This window comes from Mauremys reevesii, linkage group 3 (genome assembly GCF_016161935.1).
Source record: "Mauremys reevesii isolate NIE-2019 linkage group 3, ASM1616193v1, whole genome shotgun sequence".
NCBI classification, from domain to species: Eukaryota; Metazoa; Chordata; order Testudines; family Geoemydidae; genus Mauremys; species Mauremys reevesii.
Genome location: NC_052625.1, coordinates 178,413,651 through 178,426,142, shown reverse-complemented (window position 1 = coordinate 178,426,142; position 12,492 = coordinate 178,413,651).

Here is a 12,492-nt window from a genome sequence, read left to right as displayed (position 1 = left end):
TGCATCCCAGCTTAGGGAATCTCTACCTCAAGGCATGGTTCCTACTTGGTTCCAACATCTAAGAGAGCTCCTGTTCAAGGGAGGTACAAAAGGTTCTATTACACAGTAGAAAATCCTTAAGACATACTGGGGTGTAAAAATGGTCCAGGTTCCATATTTGGTGCATGTCCTACAACTCTTCCCCCACAGCCGTGATTCTTCACATATCCTAGACTATGCATAGTCCGGATCTCTTTAGGGGTCAATCTCTAAGCTCTCTCAGGGTCCACCTAGTGCTATAACAGCTTTCCACTGACCTGTTGAGGGGTACTCAGTGCTGTCACACCCAATTACTAACAGGTTCATCAACGGTATAGTAAACCTTTTCCCACAACCTCGACTTCCTACCCCCACTTGGGACCTAAATCTGATACTGAAAAGACTGACAGCCTCCTTTCGAACCAATGGCCACCTGTTCGCTAACATAACTATCAGTGAAAACAGCCTTCCTGGTAGCGATTTACCTCCAGGAGAATAGGGGAGTTAACAGCTCTGATGGCTCATCCTCCCCTCACCCCGCTCCACAATATTTTTCCCAGACAAGGTTACACTCGGGTTGCATCCAAAATTCATCCATAGGGTAACCTCTCTGTTTCACATGAATTAATTGATTAACCTGCCAGTCTTTTACCCCAAGCCTCACCAGGATAACAGGGAGACTCTATTGAATACTCTAGGAGAGCCCTGCCCTTTTATCTGCTCAGGACAAAAGCCTTCAGGAAGTCCCCCCCAAGACTTTTCCTTTCTGTTGCAGACAGCTCAAAGGGCTCAGCAATATCAGCCCAAAAGCACTCCAAGTGGGTCTCAACTTGCATCGGTGTTACCAATTTTGCAACATGACCCCTCCACACTCCACAAGGTTACCTTTTTCAAGAACATCCCCATCTCCGAGATCTGTAGAGCGGCAACATGGGCGTCAGTTCACACTTTTTTAGAACACTGATCAGTGGGGACTCCACCTCCAATGCCATCTTCAGCTCCACAGTGCTGTCATCTGTAACTGACCCAACTGAGAAGTCCCAGCCCTCCAGAAGGGGTACTGCTTGGGAGTCACCTACAGTGAAGCTCACATAGGGACACTGCTCGAAGTTACTCACCTTGTGCAATAATGATGGTTCTTCACCGTGTGTGCCCCTTTGGGTGCTCTGCAACCCACCCTCCTCCCCTCTATTTCAGAGTTCTTGTCAATGACTGCAATAGAGAAAGAACTGAGGTAGATTAGCCCGCACGCACTGACTAGCTTTGTGGTGGGGCATGAGTGGGAACAGCACATGTTCGGGCCTAACAAACACTGCTACTGAAGTTCTCTGATCATCAACATAGGACGCAAGCACGCCTACAGTGGAGCATCCACACAGGGACACATCTCGAAGAACCATTGTTACTGCGCAAGGTGAGTAACTTCATCTCAAACTATGCATGTAGAATTTTTTTTAAAATCTCTTCTAAATCCCTTGAATTCCTCTCATATCCCACCACATTCTTTCGACTATGAGCACCACTTTACTGCAGTATTCCAGATGCAGTCTGACCTGAGCCTCAGGGAAATAACTATTTTCCTGCTCTGGGAAACACAGACTGCAGCATACAATTGTATTTGTCTTTTTGCTACTCTATCTCATGCTAAACTTGTCGAATATCCTCTTTGCTATTTGACTTTTAGCACTACTGCTTTACAGATTTCTCCATCCAATCTCTAGGTTTTTCTCCTAATGCATTAGCTTGCATGTTTTCCAAATACAGTCAGTTTTTTCTGTCCATGTTTCTGAACAGTCTCTATTTCTCTCCTCAGTTTCTCCACTTCCCCACGTAGGTTAACTTTTTTACTTCAACACCCTCTGCTAGATCACTGATCACAAATTGGACCTAACACCAATCCATGTGGTTATCCCATTGTCATGTCCTTCCACGTCTACCTAGTTACATTGCTGCTAACCATTACTGTTTCGGCTGAGCTTCAACAGGTGTATTTGCAACTATTTCTACCTTATCTGAACAGTCTTAACCAGCAAGAATTGATTAACCATATTAAGTGCTTTACTGAAATCAAAGCTAACTACATCCACTTCGTTTCCTCAATCAAATAACATTTTGTGATGTTGTCCAAAAAAAAAAAAGGCAGCCTGGCAGAATTATCCTACATAAACTCATGCTGCTTTTTGCTCCTGGTTTCTCACTACCCTTTAGACCTCTGGTGATTTAACACTTGCTCCATTATTTTACTAGACCAGTGGTTCTCAAACATTTGATCACGCCCTCCTCCTTTGTGTTTATGTCCACACAAGTATATCTAACAGTTTAAAAAAAAAAACAAAAAAACCTGCAACTCACTAAATATTAAAAATAGTAAGACATTGATTCCAAAAGAGCTAACAATCCATTGTAATAAGAGCAAAAGCAAAACTGCTATTGTAGTCAATGCTTACAATTAAACGTGCACACCATATCAGAGTAAATGGATTAACAAGCAGATAGCAACAACTTTGAATAATGCTATGCAAACTGAACAGAAATTTCAAAATGCAAAGCGCCATCGGAGGACCTGATATATCTGGAGGAGTCAGCTTTGCTAGTTATTACGTCCTGCACACATTTTATTACGGATAAAATGTGTGCAGTAACCTTTTTTCCTAAAGCTTCTCACGTCCACAGAGTACATTCTGTGCCCCCCCCCCCCAGTTGAGAACTCCATACTAGAAGTAGATGTTAAACTTTCACAATGGTAGCTGAGGCCATGTTTACGCTACAGCAACACAGCTACAATGCTGCAGCTGTGCCACTGTAGCACCATAGTATAGAGACTTCCTGCCTTAAACCGCCTATCTGAATAATTCTTCTAACGACCTAGCCGCATCTACACCAGGGGTTAGGTCAACATAACTACTGTACTCAGGGCGCACAGTTTTTCACAGCCTTGCACAATGTAGCTGGATTGATCTAATTTATAATTTCTTATTCTTATGCCCCTGTCTCTGGGCTTCAAACCTTGTGTCAGTGAGTGACCCACACTCCAGTTGTCTGAAGTGTCTGGGAGAGGCTCATGTAAGAGCGCTGTCAGAGTTGTCAGGACTTTAAGCCTCTTACGAAGAAAGTCGGGGAGGCTAGACTGAGGGTTAACCTAATGGTAGCCACTCTTAGACCAGCGTTGGAGCTAAGTTGCTCGGATTCAGCACCAAGCACTTCGGCCTTGGTGCAAAGTGCCCCTCTGGCACTGCACATTTTCCCAGCATCGTTCTCCATCTCCAGTGCCGAGGAAGAAACATTAAAAAACAGCTGTCTGAGAGGGTGCTCTCCAGTGCAGAAGAAAGGCAAAGAAGGGGAAGGGTAGGGGAGTGCGACCTGCATCAGGCCACTCCACCTCTGGTCTCATAGTGGCACTCTTGACTTTGCACACAGGGATATTGAGTCCAGTGCAGGGCCCGCCACTGATGCCAGGAAGTCATTGCAGCATCAGTGGAATCACACGCCTTCTATTCCAGGGGCCTTGGCAGTTGCTAGGGGCTTATCCGTCTCAGTACTGCTGACCCCAATGGGACAACCACCAGCTCTGATAGTACGAGGAGAGCACATGGTGCCCCAAACTCTTTCCTGGCACTGGGACCTTTGGTACCTTACAAGGGTAAGCCATCTCTGCTTCTGCAAGGTCATCCCCGGACCCTTGGCACCCAACAGCAGAAGTGAAGGGTGCTGCTCCCCTGTGGTCAGGTCGGGAGGGCTGTTCTTTGGAGTCTGAGGTGGAGCCCTACAGCCATCCCAAGAACCGCCACCACTATCCATCTCACACCCCAGTACCTGGCCAGGTGGAAAGTGGCTTATGCAATGGCTGTTCTGGAATACGTCAGGGTTTTCTCCAATACTGGATCCGTTGTCCCACTAGTCATGCTGGGTTGCTTCTGATAGGCAGGCTCCCACACCACTCTGTGCAGCACCAGACCCTGACTCCAGTACCAAACTTCTATGGGACTTCTGTGTGACCCACTGAATCCACCTTAAGACTTTCCATCTTTAAGGAGCCCAGAACGCCCTGGCAGATCACCTCAGCAGATCTGTCTTCTCTCACCCTGAGTGATCCCTTCACCCAGAGGTCACCAGGTTCATCTTCCACAGGTGGGGATCTCCCCAAGTAGACCTGTTGACAACCAGGCAGAACAGGAAATTCCATCAGATTTTTGCTCGCTGCGCAGACAGTCTCGCTTTCGATGCTTTCCTTTGAGGTCCTTCTGAAAATCAAATGGGACAAGGCAAAGTTACTTTTATAGCTCTGGTATGGCGTGCCAACACTGGTTTGGCACACTGCTAGACTTATCTGTAGCGCCCCCGCTACCATTCCCACTCCCACCTGGACTTGATCTCAGAATATCATGGCTGTTTACTCCACCTGAATCTTGGGGCCCTTCACTTAACTGCGTGGAAGCTCCATGGCTGAACCTGGAAGAGCAAGCCTGTTGGGAACAAGTTCACCAGGTCTTGCTGGGTAGTAGGATGCAGTCTACTAGGACTTCCTATCATGCCAAGTGCAAGTATTTCTTGATATGGTCTTCCCAACAAGGTCTCTCTCCGACCCGGTCTTCAGTTTATACTGGATTACTTGCTCATGCCAAAATAGCAAGGTCTGGCCCTCACATCTATCAAGGTACACCTAGCAGCAATTCCAGCTTTCCACCCGCCAGTGGGCAGTAGATCAGTTTTCTCTCACAAGATGTACATCTGCTTTCTTAAAGGGTTAGAGGGGCTTTACCCTCAGGTCCACAAACCAATTCCCCCGTGGGATTTAAACCTGATCCTATCAAAACTCAGAGGCCCTCCCTTTGTGCCATCTGCTGTTTCTCTCCTGGGATGTCTCCTTCCTGATAGCTATTACCTCAGCCAGAAGGGTCTGTAAAATCCAGGCCCTTGTGTCAGAACCACTGTACACAGTGTTCTTCAAGGAACATGGTTCAACTGCACCCTATCCGGCCTTCTTGCCAAAGGTGGTCTCGCAGTTCCATAGCAACCAAGCCATTTTCCTGACTGTCTTCTTCTGGAAGGCACAAGAATTCAGAAGAGCGATGGCTTCACTCATTGGATGTTAAACATGCCCTTACCTTCTAAATTGAGAGGATTAAACTGTTCTGCAGATCTACGCAATTCTTTGTGGTAGTAGCAGAGAGGATGAAAGGCCTGCTGGTTTTAGCCAAGAGAATCTCATCCTGGAGAACCTCTTTTATTTGGGCATGCTATGAGCAGGTGAACATTCCATCTCCAGCCATCTTGATCACTCATTCCACAAGAGCTCAGGCCTCTTCAGCAGCAGTTCTGGCCCAGGTCCTGATCCAAGATATCTGCGGGGCTGCATCCTGGTCATCAGTGCATACCTTCTGGTCCCACTACGCCATGACCCAATAAGCTCGAGATGACCCCAGGTTCAGGAGAGCAGTGTTGCAATTTGCATGTCCATGAACTCCGAGCCCACCACCTCCTTGGGTACGCTCGAGAGTCACCTAACGTGAAATGGACATGAGCAAGCACTGGAAGAAAAAAGTTACTAGCCTTTCCATAACTGTTGTTCTTCAAGATGTATTCATAGAATCATAGGAATGGAAGGAACATCGAGAGGTCATCTAGTCCAGTCCCCTGCACTCATGGCAGGACTAAGTATTATCTAGAACATTCCTGACAAGTGTTTGTCTAACCTGCTCTTAAAAATCTCTAGTGATATAGATTCCACAACAAGGCAATTTATTCCAGTGATTAACCACCCTGACAGGAAGTTTTTCCTAATATTCAACCTAAACCTCCCTTGCTGCAATTTAGGCCCATTGTTTCTTGTCCTATCCTCAGAGGTTTAGAAGAACAATTCCTCCTCCTCCTTGTAACAGCCTTTTATGTACTTACTGTTATTATGTCCCCTCTGTCTTTTCTTTTCCAGACTAAACCCAATTTTTTTCAATCTTCCCTCATAAGTCATGTCTTCTAGTTCTTAAATCATTTTTGTTGCTCTCCTCTGGACTTTCTCCCATTTGTCCACATCTTTCTGAAATGTGGTGCCCAGAACTGGACACCGTACTCCAGTTGAGGCCTAATTAGCACAAAGAGCAGAAGAATTACTTCTCGTGTCTTGCTTACAACACTCCTGCTTACAACAGGTGATACATCCCAGAATGATGATCGCTTTTTTGCAACAGTGTTACACTGTTGACTCTCATTTAGCTTGTGGTCACTATGACCCCCCCAGATCCCTTTCCTCAGTACTCCTTCTGAGGCAGTCATTTCCCATTTTGTATGTGTGCAACTGATTGTTCCTTACTAAATGAAGTACTTTGCATTTGTCCTTATTGAATTTCATCCTGTTTACTTCAGACCATTTCTCCAGTTTGTCCAGATCATTTTGAATTTTAATTGTATCCTCCAAAGCACTTGCAACCCCTCCCAGCTTGGTATCGTCCGCAAACTTTGTACGCTCTATGCCATTATCTAAATCATTGATGCAGATATTGAACAGAAGCAACCCAGAACTGATCCCTGAAGGACCCCACTCATTATACCCTTCCAGCATAACTGTGAACCACAGTTTTCCAACAAGTTTTGCACCCACCGTATAGTAGCCCCATCTAGGTTGCATTTCCCTAGTTCGTTTATGAGAAGGTCATGTGAGACAGTATGAAAAGTTTTACTAAAGTCAAGATATACAACATCTACCACTCCCCCCCCCCCCCCATCCACAAGGCTTGTTACCCTGTCAAAGAAAGCTATCAGGTTGGTTTGAAATAATTTGTTTTTGACAAATCCATGCTACTGTTACTTATAACCTTATTATCTTCTAGATGTTTGCAAATTGCTTAATTATTTGTTCTTTCCGGGTACAGAAGTTAAGCTGACTGGTCTGTAATTCCCCAGGTTGTCCTTATTTCCCTTTTTATAGATGGGCAAATATATTGTCATTTTCTATTCCATATTTGCTCATGTCCATTCCATGACCCACTCTCCTGCCCCTCTATCAGTGTTAGTCGTCAAGAAGGAACTTTGAGGATACAGGGCCAGCAGTGCTCCTTATACCGGCGCATAAGTGTGCAGCACCAGAGGGTGCTAGACCCAGCTCAATGGATACCACTGAGGGGAAAAAAATCTCTGGCAATGGTGCACACAGCACATGCACACCTAACGTGGAATGGACATGAGCAACACATCTCAAACAGTTATGGAAAGGTTAATAACAGTTTTTCATGTGGTCAGTAATACTGTTCAAAAACATCATTTCTCATTGAGTTCCCAGTTAAGTGAGGGAGTATTTGAAATGTCATCATATAGGTAGCCCAGCCCAGGGGAAAAAATGGAGTAGACTAACTTTTGAGGCTTGTTCTGCCTAAGTCATGTATATCATTCAAAATAATTATAGAAGGAAGCTTTTGATCTATCACCCATAAAAAATAGTTTGTTCTTATATGGAAAATTCTGCATACTTAGATGGATCATGTATGTCATCCTGAACAGGTTTTGTCATAGCTTCAACATGAAATGCTGTGGTTGCAGAGCCAACAGACATGCTCCATTTCACCACACGCTCATTTGTAGACCATCCTTCGGCATTCATCTGAATGCTGTTTGTTATATGACACTAGTGCACTAATAAATAATTTAGGAAATTGAAATAATTAGCTTTTCCCTGGGATTCTAAGAAACTTGAGCTCTTATTTTCCTGATTTTTCTGCTAAAGTAGTGACATGAGTACTATAAACAAAAGGTTAGTTATTCTATTCTAAGCCCCTGTTTTCCTCCTGGATCTATTTGGGTCTCTATACTGTAACTCACTTCAGCAGAGAAAAAAGGAAACTTTCCATTTATTTCTTAGGATCTTGGTGAGGTAACTTTGTTAAAATTCAGTAACTTTTCAACAGCCATATACTACTTTCTTTCAAAATCTTTAACTTCAAGCAAAATGTTTGCTATTCTTTTTAGCTCAGTTTAATATTCCATTGCATTCATTTTGCTGGCACAGTGGCTGCCAATTCATTATACAACCAGCTGTAGATAAAACAAGCAGGAAGTTTGCCATCTCAGAACCATCCTTTCCTTCATCAGTGTATAGTTGAAAGCAGCATATGGTGTCTAGAGCAAGCTTTGAATTAAGTGTTTATAGTGACTTGTAGAAAGAAACTAAATAGAAATCAAGAAATGGCTGATTGAAACAGCCAAGGGTTCCAGGAGCACAGTGAGTGAATCTGCTGACTGCAACATAACACTAGTAATACCATTTCCCCATTTCGGATAATAATAGCCATAGAAGGATCTAAAATGTTACTTGCAGGGTCCCAGGCCCCACGAAATTCCTCTCCATCTAATAGACGCCATTACTAAACCAAACCAATTTTAACAGCCTATTTCTTGTAAGGTGGAACATGACCAACTCTATATTGATTGACAGCCAATGCTTTTCTACTGGCAAGTTTGCTAATATTTGGTGTTAGTGGAATTGGAACTTCAAGATCACTAGTCTGCAAATGAAGTTCTAGACTTGCAACTTGAGAAATTACTTTCCCCTCCTTCCCCCACCTTTGCAAATATAAGATGGCATGATCAGTGAAGGCTGACACAATAACATTTTGGGCTGGGGTTCAGATTAATAAGATGTCAGTGAGGGGAAAGGTGAGGTACAAGTGCCAGTTTTGGACTTTTGCCAAACTATGTTCTATTGTGGAGACTCTAGCTTGGCAAAGATCGTCCTCCCAGGCTTTCAGTGGCATAATCTTTAAATGGGTAACTACCAGTGTCCCTCATGTCTAATCTTTGCTAGTTACAGGCAAGAGTCATGATTAAATATTTAAAGTTGAGGGTTCTGTACATGAAAACTTTCAATTCTGTAAAAGAAACACAATCAAATTCAGTTCTACTATAACTTCTGTAATTCCACACACATCAATGAGGAGGGATCAATCTGGACCAGCAATTCCGCAAAATATGCTCCTTACAAAAAAATGGTACTTTACTGAAAAGTACAAGTTACAGCTTTTGGTCATCACATCTCCTTTTGCTCAGTCAACTCCTTATTGTTGCTCCCAGGTTGTAGTCTCCTTCCCAACCCTCAAAACACTTGAGCTTTCGAGCCACAGCTGAGTTCCCGAAACATTTGAAGCCCCGGTCTGAAAAACTATAGTCAGCTCATTGCTTCTGCATTCACCACTGCTGGAGTAGTTGCTGGACCCTTTAGCATTATTACGAATCTGGGGGAAGCAATGAAGACAGCCTGTCATTGGGTTGTATGTGAGAAAAATGTTTTAGCAGGGAAGCACTGACCTACATAGCTATTTTTTCCTCTTGTTATGCACAAATGGCAATTTATCTTCAGTGATGTCACTACTGTAGTACTAAAGGTCTATGTCTGACCCTTGCAGCAGCATTGGAGATGTGCTAGCTGGGAAGTTTTGTCAAAACTTACAAATGTTTGGGCTGTTTGTCCCAGAAATGCAGGTGGAGGGGGGCGTAAAGGGTGAACTGAAAGCCATCTCCACTGAACTGCCTGCCAGCGAGACCACACATGCATAAGTGCGCATCTCAAGTACAATTGCTCAATCAGGAATTAAAGTATTTGTAAATCATATTTTTATTTTACAAAATATCCGTGACCTAATCTGCTGACTGTATATTCTAAGTGTATGTATTGGGAGACAATTACAGAGTTTTGGAACTCAGAAGGCTGCTTTCATCCAAGCTGTTTTATAATCCAACTCAGTTAAGTTTGACCTGTTCTACCATCCCTTTTGAGAAAGTTTTGACTGGAACAGAACTATTCTGCTACAATTAGGATCAGTACCAACAGTCTCCAAATGTATGGTTTAAATAAATGCATTAAATTCACATTGGAGAGGATTTGATAGACTAGGCATTTTCAAATCTTGCTAACAATTTTAGTAATCAAATATTTAATATTAAAGCTGCATTAAGTACAGGATATGATTTATCAGCTTAAATAGTGGCCTTTATCCGTATGACTAATTCGTGTAGTTCAATCTGGATTTGTTTTCCAGGATTTTATGCTACCTGTTGAAGTGATTTATTTTTTAGATGAGCAATTACACATCATGCTTATTAGGCTTACATAGCAAACACTCTGATGTACAGGCACACCAAATGCCATTATATTGCAAGTTCTTCTAAAAAAGCTGAGAGAGAGAGAGTTAAGAAGTTCCTAGTAAATATTGTTCTTGGTGGGAGTCTGGCAGCTGATTGCCACAAATCATGCTGTGGCTAGTCAGTTTCATGCTAAAGGACAGCCCTAACGTGTGGATATTGTGGCTTGGGCTGGAGCTCAGTGTCAAACCTGCGGTGTCTCATGTAGGCTTGAAAGCCTGAGCTCCAGCCTCAGCCACAACACGCACACTGATTTGTTAACAAGCTAGCTTGAGCCCTGCTACCACAAGTCTCTATTCAGGCTGGGAGGCTCACTCCTAATTGCAGTATAGACCAACCCTCAAAGGCCTGGACTTAGGGTTAAAGATTGTCTTGCTGGGCTGTGGGTGGGGAGAGATTGCTCATGGGCTACTGCAACTGTAATCTTTTGTATTCCCAGATGGGTGGTGTATAGGAAGCTGGAGAAGCCACTGAATGGTGGCTTTGTGAGATAGTGGGAAATTTCCTGCAATTGCTAAAATTCCTGATTTCAGTGTTAACATCCAGGCTATTGGGGATTCTTCTCTCAAAAGTTGGACAATACTAGTAAAATGTATCGCCCTAAATCTGGCATGTAGAGGTGTCACAGTACACATCTTCCTCCACGATCAGAATGTAAAAAGTCAAACAAGTGTAACATCTTAATGTATAGCATATCCATTCTTCAAACCTTAAAAATAACATACTTTGCACTCTGTGGTTTATCAAGAGTGTATCACTATCTCTGACAATGTAGGTGATTGTGGTCCAAAAATACAGTACAGGAAGCAGCTCTGGTAAGTAACACCTTTTAAAATTATTTAAACAAAGGTCGTGGAAGTGGTTTCCTGGGGACCAGTAAGAAAGTATTAGAGAAGTGTCATACACTCCTGAATGAAGAATGTTGCCCCACACAAGAGACAGAAGTGTTCCACGGGGTGGGGGGGGGAATTAAGCCTTTGCACTGGCCTGAGCAATTTATAGGCCTGTCCCTAATAAGCATTCCATTCTCAGGTTGGCTTGAGCAGAAAGACATCTGTTTCCCATGAATCATTAGACTAGAGTATTCCAGGCACCTTCAGTAGGTTCTGCAGTTCTCAAGAATGACAGAACTTGTGTATAGACTTGAGTATATTTACTTTTTCTAAACCAGTCCTAGGTTTTCGTAGATGGGGCCTAATGTAGCAAACCCTCTGCTTCTCAATTCTTGCTAATTTCAATGGGTGTTCTGTACGCTGATGGCTTGCTGCATAGCTCTGTATTGCGTTGATTAGTGATTGTGGCCAACTTTGGTTTTGCAAAATCTTTGCATTCAAGGAGGATGAATGAAAGGGGGGGTGGAGGAAATCCTTTGTGTTCTTACCGTCATTGCCTGTTTATTGTACTGTGCATCAGTGTTGGATGGTAGCAGGTGATGCTCTGTAACAATGTTCTAGTTTATCTTGCAAGGAAATTTAGCACCCACCACCATTCTCTAGAAAAACTGGTGCCTTTTTCCTATATACACCCACATTCCATATGTCTTTGCAGAAGACTGCTCTGTATAAAGGTGGTCTCCTGCTTGTTGCACTACTGTAGGAATTTCTTGCTTATTTGCTTCTGTCTGGGAAAGGGCCCCCTGCAAAGATGGCCTCTCTTCATTTGGGTTCCAAATAGATTAAAGTCAGCCATGCATATAAAAAATACTATCTTTTAAAAAAAACCACTTGAATCCTATAAATGTAATGCAATTCACAATTTTTGAATGTAAAGATGAGTCTGTCAATATCCTGGACCTTGATACTCCATTATTAGCAGGTATTCTACATTCCAAACATTCACCTGAAGGGACAGATGGGCATTATTAATTAGTAGACATTACAACCGATGAAAGAAATTTTATGACAAATTAGAAATAAATAAAAATGACCACACAGTGATTTCATATAAAGTGGTTTCATTAACCGTCTTCTTCCATAAGTGTGAAGAAGTAACCACAAGAAAAAAAAAAAGCACCATAATTTCATCATAAACTATTTTTTTCCCTGTACTAGTATTTGCCTTTGTCAATAGTGGCACCTACCCTTTCTTTCTTTCTTTCTTTCTTTCTTTTCTTTGTTAAGTGGGTGGCTCTGACTTTACTATTAGGCCTTGGCTACACTTGTGAGTTACAGTGCAATAAAGCCGCCCACAGCACTGTACCTCGCTCCCCATCCACACTGGCAAGGCACATACAGCGCTGTATCTCCGCAGCTACAGTGCTGCTGGTACTCCACCTCCCCAAGAGGAATAAACATTATTGCGCCGCCGCTGCAGTGCCAGTGTGGCCACCCAATGCGCTCCGATTGGCCT